At 35.4% G+C, this 10387-nt stretch overlaps 1 pseudogene; it reads right to left on the bottom strand.

The window, feature by feature from the left end:
• Positions 1 to 945: 945 nt before the first annotated feature.
• On the bottom strand, positions 946 to 1374 carry LOC122205543 (annotated as a pseudogene).
• Positions 1375 to 10387: the final 9013 nt, after the last annotated feature.

Genomic DNA, 10387 nt, shown 5'->3' with positions numbered 1-10387 from the left:
CCTTTTCAGCTTTTTAAATGTCTTTTTAAAACATTTTTATTTAAATTCTAGTTAGTTAACATATACTGTAATAGTGGTTTCAGGAGTAGAATTCAGTGATTCATCACTTATATACAACACCCAGTGCTCATCACAAGTGCCCTCCTTAATACCCATCACCCATCTAGCCCATCCCCCACCCACCTCCCTCCATCAACCCTCAGTTTGTCCTCTATCATCAAGAGTCTCTTATGATTTGTTTCCCTCTCTTTCCTTCCCACGTCCCATATGTTCATCTGTTTTGTTTCTTAAATTCCACATAGGAGTGCAATCATATGATATTTGTCTTTCTCTAACTGACTTATTTTGCTTAGCATAATGCACTCTAGCTCCATCCACATCATTGCAAATGGCAAGGTTTCATTCTTTTTGATGGCTGAGTAATAGTCAATTATGTGTATGTATTTATTATTATATTCCATTGTGTGTGTATATGTATGTATATATGTATATATATGTATATATATGTATATAATATACACGTATATATACATATCATATATATATGATATGTATATTTATCCATTCATCAGTTGAAGGACACTTGGGTTCTTTCCGTGGTTTGGTTATTGTTGACAGTGCTTCGATTTCTTGATAGTCTCTTTTATTTTTATTATTTTTTTAATGTTTATTTTTGAGAGCAAGAGACAGAGTGTCGGCAGGGGAGGGGCAGAAAGAGAGACACACACACAGAATCTGAAGCAGGTTCCAGGCTCTGAGCTGTCAGCACAGAGCCTGATGCAGGGCTTGAACTCATGAACCTCGAGATCATGACCTGAGCCAAAGTCAGACGCTCAACCAACTGAGACACGCAGGGGCCCTGATAGTCTCTTTTAAAGCATTCAAGTTTAAAAAAAAATTTTTGGAACATGAAATTTATTGCTATCATGTTTTCACCATCAAAACTCATGATCTTTGTCTTTCCTTCTTGCCTTTGTATAAGGCCAAGAGAGACACTGGCTACTTTGACAACCTTAAAGTGAACTCCAGGAACATCACCAACAGCATGGCCTCTGTGATCAAATCCAGCAAACAGAACTTCATGATTCTCCTCAATAAAATTCAAACAACATAATTGGGTACAAAGGCTGTGACTTTTTTCCCCATTCTTGATCAGCTGGACCTTAACACACTTGCTGATGGCAGAATTTGGCTGTATGGCTTCCATCTCTACTTGCCCAGCACAATTCCCTTGGTATGAAAAGTGCCTCCAAGAGGGTTGGCTTCCAGGGCTGCACCCAACTGGGCTTTCTCGTACTATTCATCATGCCACTTCTAGTCTCGTCAGTGGCTACAGAACTTCCTGGCAGTATGAATACCTGGCCACTTGCCCATGCTGCCGGCACCATGTGTCTGAGCAAAAGAGGAAGTTTTAGGTTTTGGGAAAATTCAATTTATCTCTTTCCCCCTTTTGGTTGCTTGAGCTTTAGATGTTATATCAAAGAAAATAATGTGTAATTAAAAATCCAAATTAAAATTTAGTTTTCTTCTAAGGGTTTTATAAGTTTAGTCTGTGTTTTACCTTTGATCCACTTTGAGTTAATTTTCCTATATGGTGTGAAGTAAGAGTCCAACTTTATTCTTATGCATGTGGATAGTCAGTTATTCCTGCACCATTTATTGAGAAGACTATTCTTTCCTTATTGAAGTTTCTTGGCACCCTTATTGGAAATTAATTGACTGACCATAGATACATGGCTTTACTTACTTCTGGACTCTCAATTCTATACCATTGACCTACATGTCTCTTCTTATGCCTTTACCACACTGTCTTGATTACTGCAGCTTTGTACTAAGTTTTAAAATTGGGAAGTTGGTGGGTGCCTGGGTGGCTCAGTCAGTTAAGTGTCCAACTTCTGCTCAGGTCATGATCTCACAGCTCGTGAATTCTAGCCCACATTGGGTTCTGTACTGACAGCTCAGAGCCTGGAGCCTGCTTCAGATTCTGTGTCTCCCTCTCTCTCTCTCTTTCTCTGTCCCTCACCCACTCATGCTCTTTCTCTCAAAGATAAATAAACATTAAAAAACTTTTTTAAATTGGGACATTGGAGTGTTCTAACTTTTTCTTTTTCAAGGTTGTTTTGGCTATTCTTAGTCCCTTGTACTTTCATGTGAGTTTTAGGATAAGCTTGTGGATTTCTGAAGAAAAAAAAAGCTGAAATTTTAATGTAATTTCAGAGATTTTGCAAAGCCCAATGCATATCTCATTCCCCAGATTTTTTTTTTAAGTTTATTTATTTATTTATTTTTGAGAGAGAGCGAGAGAGAGCACACAAACAGGGCAGGGGCAAAGAGAGACGGAGAGAGAGAATCCCAAGCAGGCTCCATGCTGTGAGCACAGAGCCCAATGTGGGGCTCAATCCCACAACGGTGAGTTGGACACTCAACCAACCAAGCCACCCAGGTGTTCCCCCAGATTCTTTCATTAAGCTTTTTTGTTTTGTCTATTGCTTGGTCCAACTATTTTCTACCATCTCAGGGAGTCAGGAAGTTAAACAATTGCTGGTAATAGTTTTAGACAAACACCTCTAGGGAAGAGGTTTCTTGCACTGGGCAAGCACTCAACCAGGTCAAATGAAGATAGCATTGAACATGGAGTCTTCCAAGGATGCACAAGATAGGTCAGATCATGAAAAGTGATGGGAAATAAAACTTTGAAGGAGGTACAGTACTGTTCTGCTCAGTCTATTAGCCACCAGGCTACTGTTTTTCACCCCAAAGGCAGACTCTTAGTTTTCAAGTATACTGAAGATCTGGAGAATGTAGATTGGATTAAATCAATTAAAATATCACAAAGTTTTATGTTCTTACTGAGATTCAGCTGTTTTCCTTGAACAAACACTTCCCACATAACTTCAAGCCTCTGGTAAATTTCCAGAGTTCTGAAAACGTTGATTTTGACCACTTTTGCCAGTTTTCTCATTGTTTTTATGAAGGAGCGAATTTCTGAATGGCCTTGCCTTGCCATTTTCACTGATGTAACCCAAATATGTTAATTTAGTTTTTCTTTCTTATCCCTCTCTATTTATTAATTTTGCCAGAATTCTGTCTTATTGTTACTATTTTTTAAAACAAAATGTAGGCTTAATTCTTGGTTTCCTTTTTTTTCAATTCATCAACTTTAGCCTTATTCATTATTTTCTCTTTCTTTAGGAAGGTCTAGTAAAATTTCCTTTTTTACTTCTTGAAATGAATGTTTAGTTCATTTATTTCTAGTCTTCTTTGTTTCACAGTAAATAACATTAAAAATTATGAATTATCCTCTGAGCATTACCTTAGCATCTCATAAGTTTGATACAGTGTTATCATAATTATTTTCCAGCCTATAGTTGCAATCTTATTTTGTTTTTGACTTAAGCTTTATTTATGAGGGCATTTTTAATTTTCCAAGTGATGCTTATTTATTATTTTGCAATCCATTTCTTATTTTATTGCATTTCAGTATGTGAACATATCAATGAAATCCTCCTTCTTTGGATTAATTTTTTTCTTGGTAACCTATGAGATCATCAATTTAAAAGCTGTTCTGAGAATAATATATGCATAGAATATTCTATTCATTTTTCTCTCATCTATCATAATTAAATATATTATTCACTTCCTCTATTTCCTTCTTGGATCTATCAAAGGCTGAGAATTGTTTCTTTTAAGTCAATTTTATTGATTTAAACAAAACCTAATTGTGTATAAAATAAAAACATACATTAAAATGTACTCATTTTAAGTGTGCATTTTGTTTAGTGTGACCCATGATCCATGATAGAGAACATCTCCATCATTCCAAAAAGTTCCCTTGTGGCCTTCCCAATCCAACCTCTTCCCTCTCCCCTCAATGTTGATCCAAAACAGCAACTCTTCTGTTTCCTGTTACCAGGAATTGGGTTTGCCTCTTTAGAATTTCATATAAAGGGACTAATAGATATTATACTCTTTTGTGTCTGATTTCTTGGTTTGCATAATATTTTGAGATTCATCCAAGTAGTTGTTAGTGTCACTAGTTCATTCCTCTTTGTTACTGAGTTGTGCTTCATTGTATGGATATACCACAATTTGTTTATCCACTCACCAGTTAGTGGGCATTGGGATTTTTTCCAGTTTGGGCTACAACCATTAAAGCTGCTATAAATATTTGTGTACAAGTCTTCATGTGACCTATAGTTTCATTTCTCTGGGTTGTATTCTAAGTGTACATGTAACTTTATAAGAAACTACTAAACTTTTTTTCTGTGGTGGCCATGCAATTTACATTCTCATCAGCAACATAGGAGTTTCAGTGGTTCCACATTGTCACTGATATCAGTGTTTTAAATTCTGGCCACTAGAATACTACTTGGCAATGAGAAAGAATGAAATCATGCCATTTGCAGCAACGTGGATGGAACTGGAAGGTATTATGCTAAGCGAAATAAGTCAGTCAGAGAGAGGCAGATATCATATGTTTTCACTCATATATGGAACTTTAGAAACTTAACAGAAGACTGTGGGGAATGCAAGGGGAAAAAATAGTTACAAACAGAGAGGGAGAGAAGCAAATCATAAGAGACTTTTAGCTGCAGAGAACAAACTGAGGGTTGTTGGGGGTTGGGGAAGAGGGGAAAATGGGAGATGGGCATTGAGGAGGGCATTTGTTGAGATGAGCACTGGGTGTTGTATGTAAGTGATGAACCGTGGGAATCTACCCCCAAAACCAAGAGCTCACTGTACACACTGTATGTTGGGCAATTTGACAATAAATTATATTAAAATAAATAAATAAATAGATAAATAATAAATCCAAAAAAAAGAGAAAAAAAAGACATGATTCTTTACATAGTAAAACTATCACAATAGTAACAAAATCTATAACATAACCAGGAAATAAGCTAATAAAGAAGGCACATTCTTCTAAAGGCAAAAAAAAGAAAAAGAAAAAATTTGGCCATTAAAGTGAATGTGTAATGATATCTCATTGAGGTTTTGATTTCCATTTCCCAGATGATTGATGATACTTGTGTATTGTCACTTTATATCATCTTTTGTGAAATTATCTGTTTCAATTTTTGCCAATTTTAACAGTTGGGTTGTTTTCCTTCTTATATTTGAGCTGTTAGAATTCTTTATATATTCTTTTTTCTTTTTTTTTTAAGTAGGCTTCACATTCAACATGGGACTTGAACTCATGGCCCTGAGATTAAGAGTCACATTCTCCACTGATTGAGCCAGCTAGGCACTCCACTTTATATATTCTTGATACAGGTTTCTTGTCTGATTTAGGTCTTGATTACTGTGTATCTTAAAATTCAATAGATTGATTCCTTCCACTTCCTTTTTTTCAAAATTGTTTCAGCTATTGTAGTTTTTTTGCCTCTTCATATGATTTTTAAAAACTCTTGTATATATCTACAAAAAATCTTGTTGAGATTTTGATAGAAATTGCATTAAACCTGCTTATCAATTTTGGGGACAACTGATATTTTACTATATTGACTCTTCCAAAACATGAGCATAATAGGTCTCTCTATTTATTTAGAACTTCTTTGATTTCTTTCATTAGCATTTTATAGTTTCCAGAATACAAGTCTTGTATATGTTTTTTAGATTTACACCTAAGTTTTTTATTTTATTTTGGGCAATTGTAAGTGGTATTGCATTTACAATTTTTGTGCCATGTTTATTGTTATATATTTAGAAATGCAACTGATTAACAATTTTTTTTTTATCTTAGAACCTGTGACCTTGCTGAACTCACTTATTAGTTATAGGATGTTTTTGTAGATTCCTTGGGATTTTCTACATAAACAATTATGTCATCTGTAATGAGGGACAGTTTTATTTCTTTCTTTCTGAGTGATATCCTTTGTATTTTTTCTTGTCTTATTGCACTGGCTGGGCCTTCCAGCACTAAGCTGAAAAAGAGTGACATAGCAGACATCCTTCTCTTTTCCCCAGACTTAGGCAAAAAGCATTCATTCTTTTATCATCAAGTATAATGTTAGCAGCAGATTTTTTGTATATGTGCTACATCAACCTGAGGAAGTTCCCTGTATTCCTATTTTTCTTAAAGTTTTAATCATGGATTGGTGTTGGATTTTGTCAAATACTTTTTCTGCATCACTTGATATGATCATGTGATTTTTTCTTTAGCCCATAAATATGGTAGATCACATTGATTGACTTTTATTTATTTTTTATTTTTTAATATTTATTTGGGGGGGGGGGAGAGAGAGAGAGAGAGGGAGAGAATGAGTGGGGGAGGGGCAAAGAGAGGGAGACACAGAATCCGAAGCAGGCTCCAGGCTCAGAGCTGTCAGCACAGAGCCTGACATGGGGCTTGAACCCAGGAACTGTGAGATCATGACCTGTGCTTAAGTCAGAGGCTTAACTGACTAAGCCACCCAGGTGCCCCTTGATTGACTTTTAAATATTGCACCACCTTTTTGTTTTTTTAATTTTAACCATGTTTATTTATTTTTTTAATTTACACCCAAGTTAGTTAGCATATAGTGCAACAATGATTTCAGGAGTAGATTCCTTAATGCCCCTTACCCATTTAGCCCATCCCCCACTCCCACAACCCCTCCAATAAACCTCTGTTTTCCATTTTTAAGAGTCTGTTATATTTTGTCCCCCTCCCTGTTTTTATATTATTTTTGCTTCCCTTCCCTTATGTTCATGTGTTTTGTATCTTAAAGTCCTCATATGAGTGAAGTCATATGATATTTGTCTTTCTCTGACTAATTTTGCTTAGCATGATACCCTCTAGTTCCATCCATGTAGTTGCAAATGGCAAGATTTCATTCTTTTTGATTGCTGAATAATACTCCACTGTACATATATAGCACATCTTTATCCATTCATCCATCAATGGACATTTGGTGCATCAGTCTTCATTTTAAAAACAAACTCCTCCTAATCATGGTGAATAATTCTTTTAATATATTGCTAAATTCTATTTGTTTTTTTTTTTATTTTTTTTAACGTTTATTTATTTTTGAGACAGAGAGAGACAGAGCATGAACAGGAGAGGGTCAGAGAGAGAGGGAGACACAGAATCCGAAACAGGCTCCAGGGTCTGAGCTGTCAGCACAGAGCCCGACGCGGGGCTCGAACTCAAGGACCGCGAGATCATGACCTGAGCCGAAGTTGGACGCCCAACCAACTGAGCCACCCAGGCGCCCCAATTCTATTTGTTAATATATGTTAAGGGATTTTATAATTCTGTATGATGACTGATATCAGTCTGTAGTTTTCTTTCTTTTTTTATTTTATTTTTTGTACTTCTTTGTCTGGTTTTGGTAGAAGAGTAAAACTATCTTCATAAAATGCATTTGAAGTGTCCCCTTCTTTTCTCTTTTTGAGATGAGATTGTACTAAATTTGTGTGAAATCTTTATACGTTTGGTAGAATTTTCCAGTGAAGCTCTCTGGGCCCAATGATTTCTTTGGGATGAATTTTTAAGTTTCAAATTAAATTTCTTATGTTATAGGCATTTTCAAATAATCTATTTAATATTGGGTTGTGGTAGGTTGTGTTTTTTAAGGAATTTAGTCCATTTCATCTATATTTTCAAATTTATGTGTGTAGAGTTGTTTTAATACTCCCTAAAACTTTTGATGTCTGCAGTCTGTAGTGATTCTTCTTGTTTTATTGCTGATATTGGTAAAGATGCTTTCTCTCTCTCTCTCTCTCTCTCTCTCTCGCTAATATTGCTAGATATTTCTCAACCAAATTGATCTTTTCAAAGAGTGAGACCTTTGCTTCATTTATTATCTCTATTGTTTTTCAATTTAAAATTTCATTGATTTCTGTCCTTATATTTATCTCCTTGCTCCTTGCTTTGACTTTATTTCTCTCTTTTTCTAGATTCTTGATATGGGAGCTTATATTATTAATTTAGGACCTTTCCTCTTTTCTGTATGCATTTACTGTTATACATTTTCCTCTTAGCCCTTCTCTAGTTGTGTCTTTCAAATTCTGATATGTTGTATTTTCACTTTCATTCACTTCAATTGTATTTTTTAAAAATTTTTCCTTGAGATTTTCTCTCTGATTCATGGATTATTCAGAAGTCATTTAGTGTTGTTTAGTTTCCAAGATTTTGGAGATTTTCCTATTACCTCTCTGTTATAGACTTCTAGTTTGATTCCAAGTGCTTGAAGACCACACTATTATTCCAATTCTTTTAAATTTGTTGATATTTCTTTTATGGCCCAAAATGTGGTCTATCTTGGCATATTTCCTGTAGGCACTTGAAGAGAATGTATGTTCTTTTCTTTTTGGATAGAATTTTCTATAAATGTTGATTAAATACTTTTGGTTGTTGGTGGTGTTGAGTTCTTCTACATATTTGTGATTTTCTGTCCAGCTGTTCTACCAATTGTTAAGAGAGGAGTGTGGAAGTCTCCAAGCAGAATTGTGGGTTTTTCTTTTCTTTTTTTTTCAAAGATAACCTTTTTTTAAGTTTATTTCTTTATTTTGAGAGAGAGAAAAAGTGGGGTGGGGTAGAGAGAGAGGGAGAGAGAGAATCCCAAGCAGGTTCCACACTGTCAATGCAGAGCCTGATGTGGGGCTCAAACTCATGAACTGTGAGACCATGACCTGAGCCAAAACCGAGCGTCGGAGGCTTAATCAACTGAGCCACCCAGGCACTCCAATTGTGAGACTTTTCTTATTTCATCTTTAAGTTCTACCAGTTTTTGCTTCACATTTTGCAGCTTTTTTTTTTTTTTTTTTTTTTTGTAAGTAGTGTCCATGCCCAGTGGGGAGCGGAACACAGGGCTGGAACTCACAACTCTGAGATCAAGTCCTGAGCTGAGATCAAGAGTTAGACACAACCAACTGAGCCACCTAGGCACCCATATTTTAGTGCATACAGATTAAGGATTGCTGTATTGTCTTTGTGGATTAATTTTTTATCATAATATAATGTCTCTCTCTGTCTCTAATAACTTTCATTCCTCTAAAGTCTACTTTACTTGGGGCGCCTGGGTGGCGCAGTCGGTTAAGCGTCCGACTTCAGCCAGGTCACGATCTCGCGGTCCGTGAGTTCGAGCCCCGCGTCAGGCTCTGGGCTGATGGCTCGGGGCCTGGAGCCTTTTTCCCATTCTGTGTCTCCCTCTCTCTCTGCCCCTCCCCTGTTCATGCTCTGTCTCTCTCTGTCCCAAAAATAAATAAAAAACGTTGAAAAAAAATTAAAAAAAAAAATAAATAAAGTCTACTTTACTTGATATTAATATAGCCATTTCTGGTCTATTTTGATTAATGTTTGTTTGCATGATATATCTTTTCATATATTTTTACTTTCAACTTGTCTATATCACTGTATTTAAAATGGGTTTCTTGTAGTTTGGTCAGGTCTTTTAATCAATTTTGTCAATATCTGTCCCTTAATTGATATATTTAGACCATTTACATGTAATGGAATTATGGATATATTAGGGCTTAAGTTTCCCATTTTACTTTTTTGCTTGCTGTTTGTTCTGTTTTTCATATCTCTGTTTTCTATTTCCTATCATCTATGGGTTACTTGAACATTTTTGGAATTCCATCTTGACTTATCTTTCGTATTGTCTGTAGTGTATATCTTTGTATAGATTTTTAGTGGCTGCTCTAAGCATTACTTAGCTATCTATAGGTATTTTGTATATATAACTTATCACAGTGTACTGGTATTCTCATTTTACCAGTTCAAAATCTTACTTGCCTTTATGTCCCTTTATTCTCCCCTCTTTATGTATCATTGTCAGATATATTTCCTCTACAGAAAATTCAAAGCATTTCAAACAGTGCTATACTTTTTCTTCAACCATCAAATACAATTTAGAAGATTCAACAGAAGGAGAGTCTCTTGTATTTACCCATAGTTTTGCCTACTGTGTTCTTTATTCCTTCCAGATGTTCCAAGATTTCTTTTTTTATTGTTTCCTTTCTGTTTAGAGAAATTTCTTTAGTCTTTCTTTTGTGTAGGTTTTCTGGCAGCACATTTTCTTAGTTTTCCTTCATCTGAGAATGTCTTGATTTATTCTTCATTCCTGAAGGATATTTTCTCTGGATACAGGATTCTGAGTTGATATTTCTTTTCTTTGAACAGTTGAAAAATATTGTGTCACTTCCCTCTGGCCTCTATGGTTTCCAATAATAACTCCTTTGTCACCCTAATTGTATTGCCCCTAGATAGGTGTTATTTCTCTTTTACTGCTTTCAAGTTGTTTTTTGTTTGTTTGTTTTGTCTTTAGTTTTCAGAAAGTTGACGATGAAACTCTTGGTGTTTTGTTAAGGGTTCATTAAAGCTTTTTGAATCTGAAAGTTTATATCTTTTGCCAAACTGTCCAGCTATTTTTTTTAGTACTTTTTCATCTCTGACCTCTTT

Source organism: Panthera leo, chromosome D4, assembly GCF_018350215.1.
Source record: "Panthera leo isolate Ple1 chromosome D4, P.leo_Ple1_pat1.1, whole genome shotgun sequence".
NCBI lineage: Eukaryota > Metazoa > Chordata > Mammalia > Carnivora > Felidae > Panthera > Panthera leo.
This window is presented reverse-complemented; position numbering and strand designations above follow the sequence as displayed.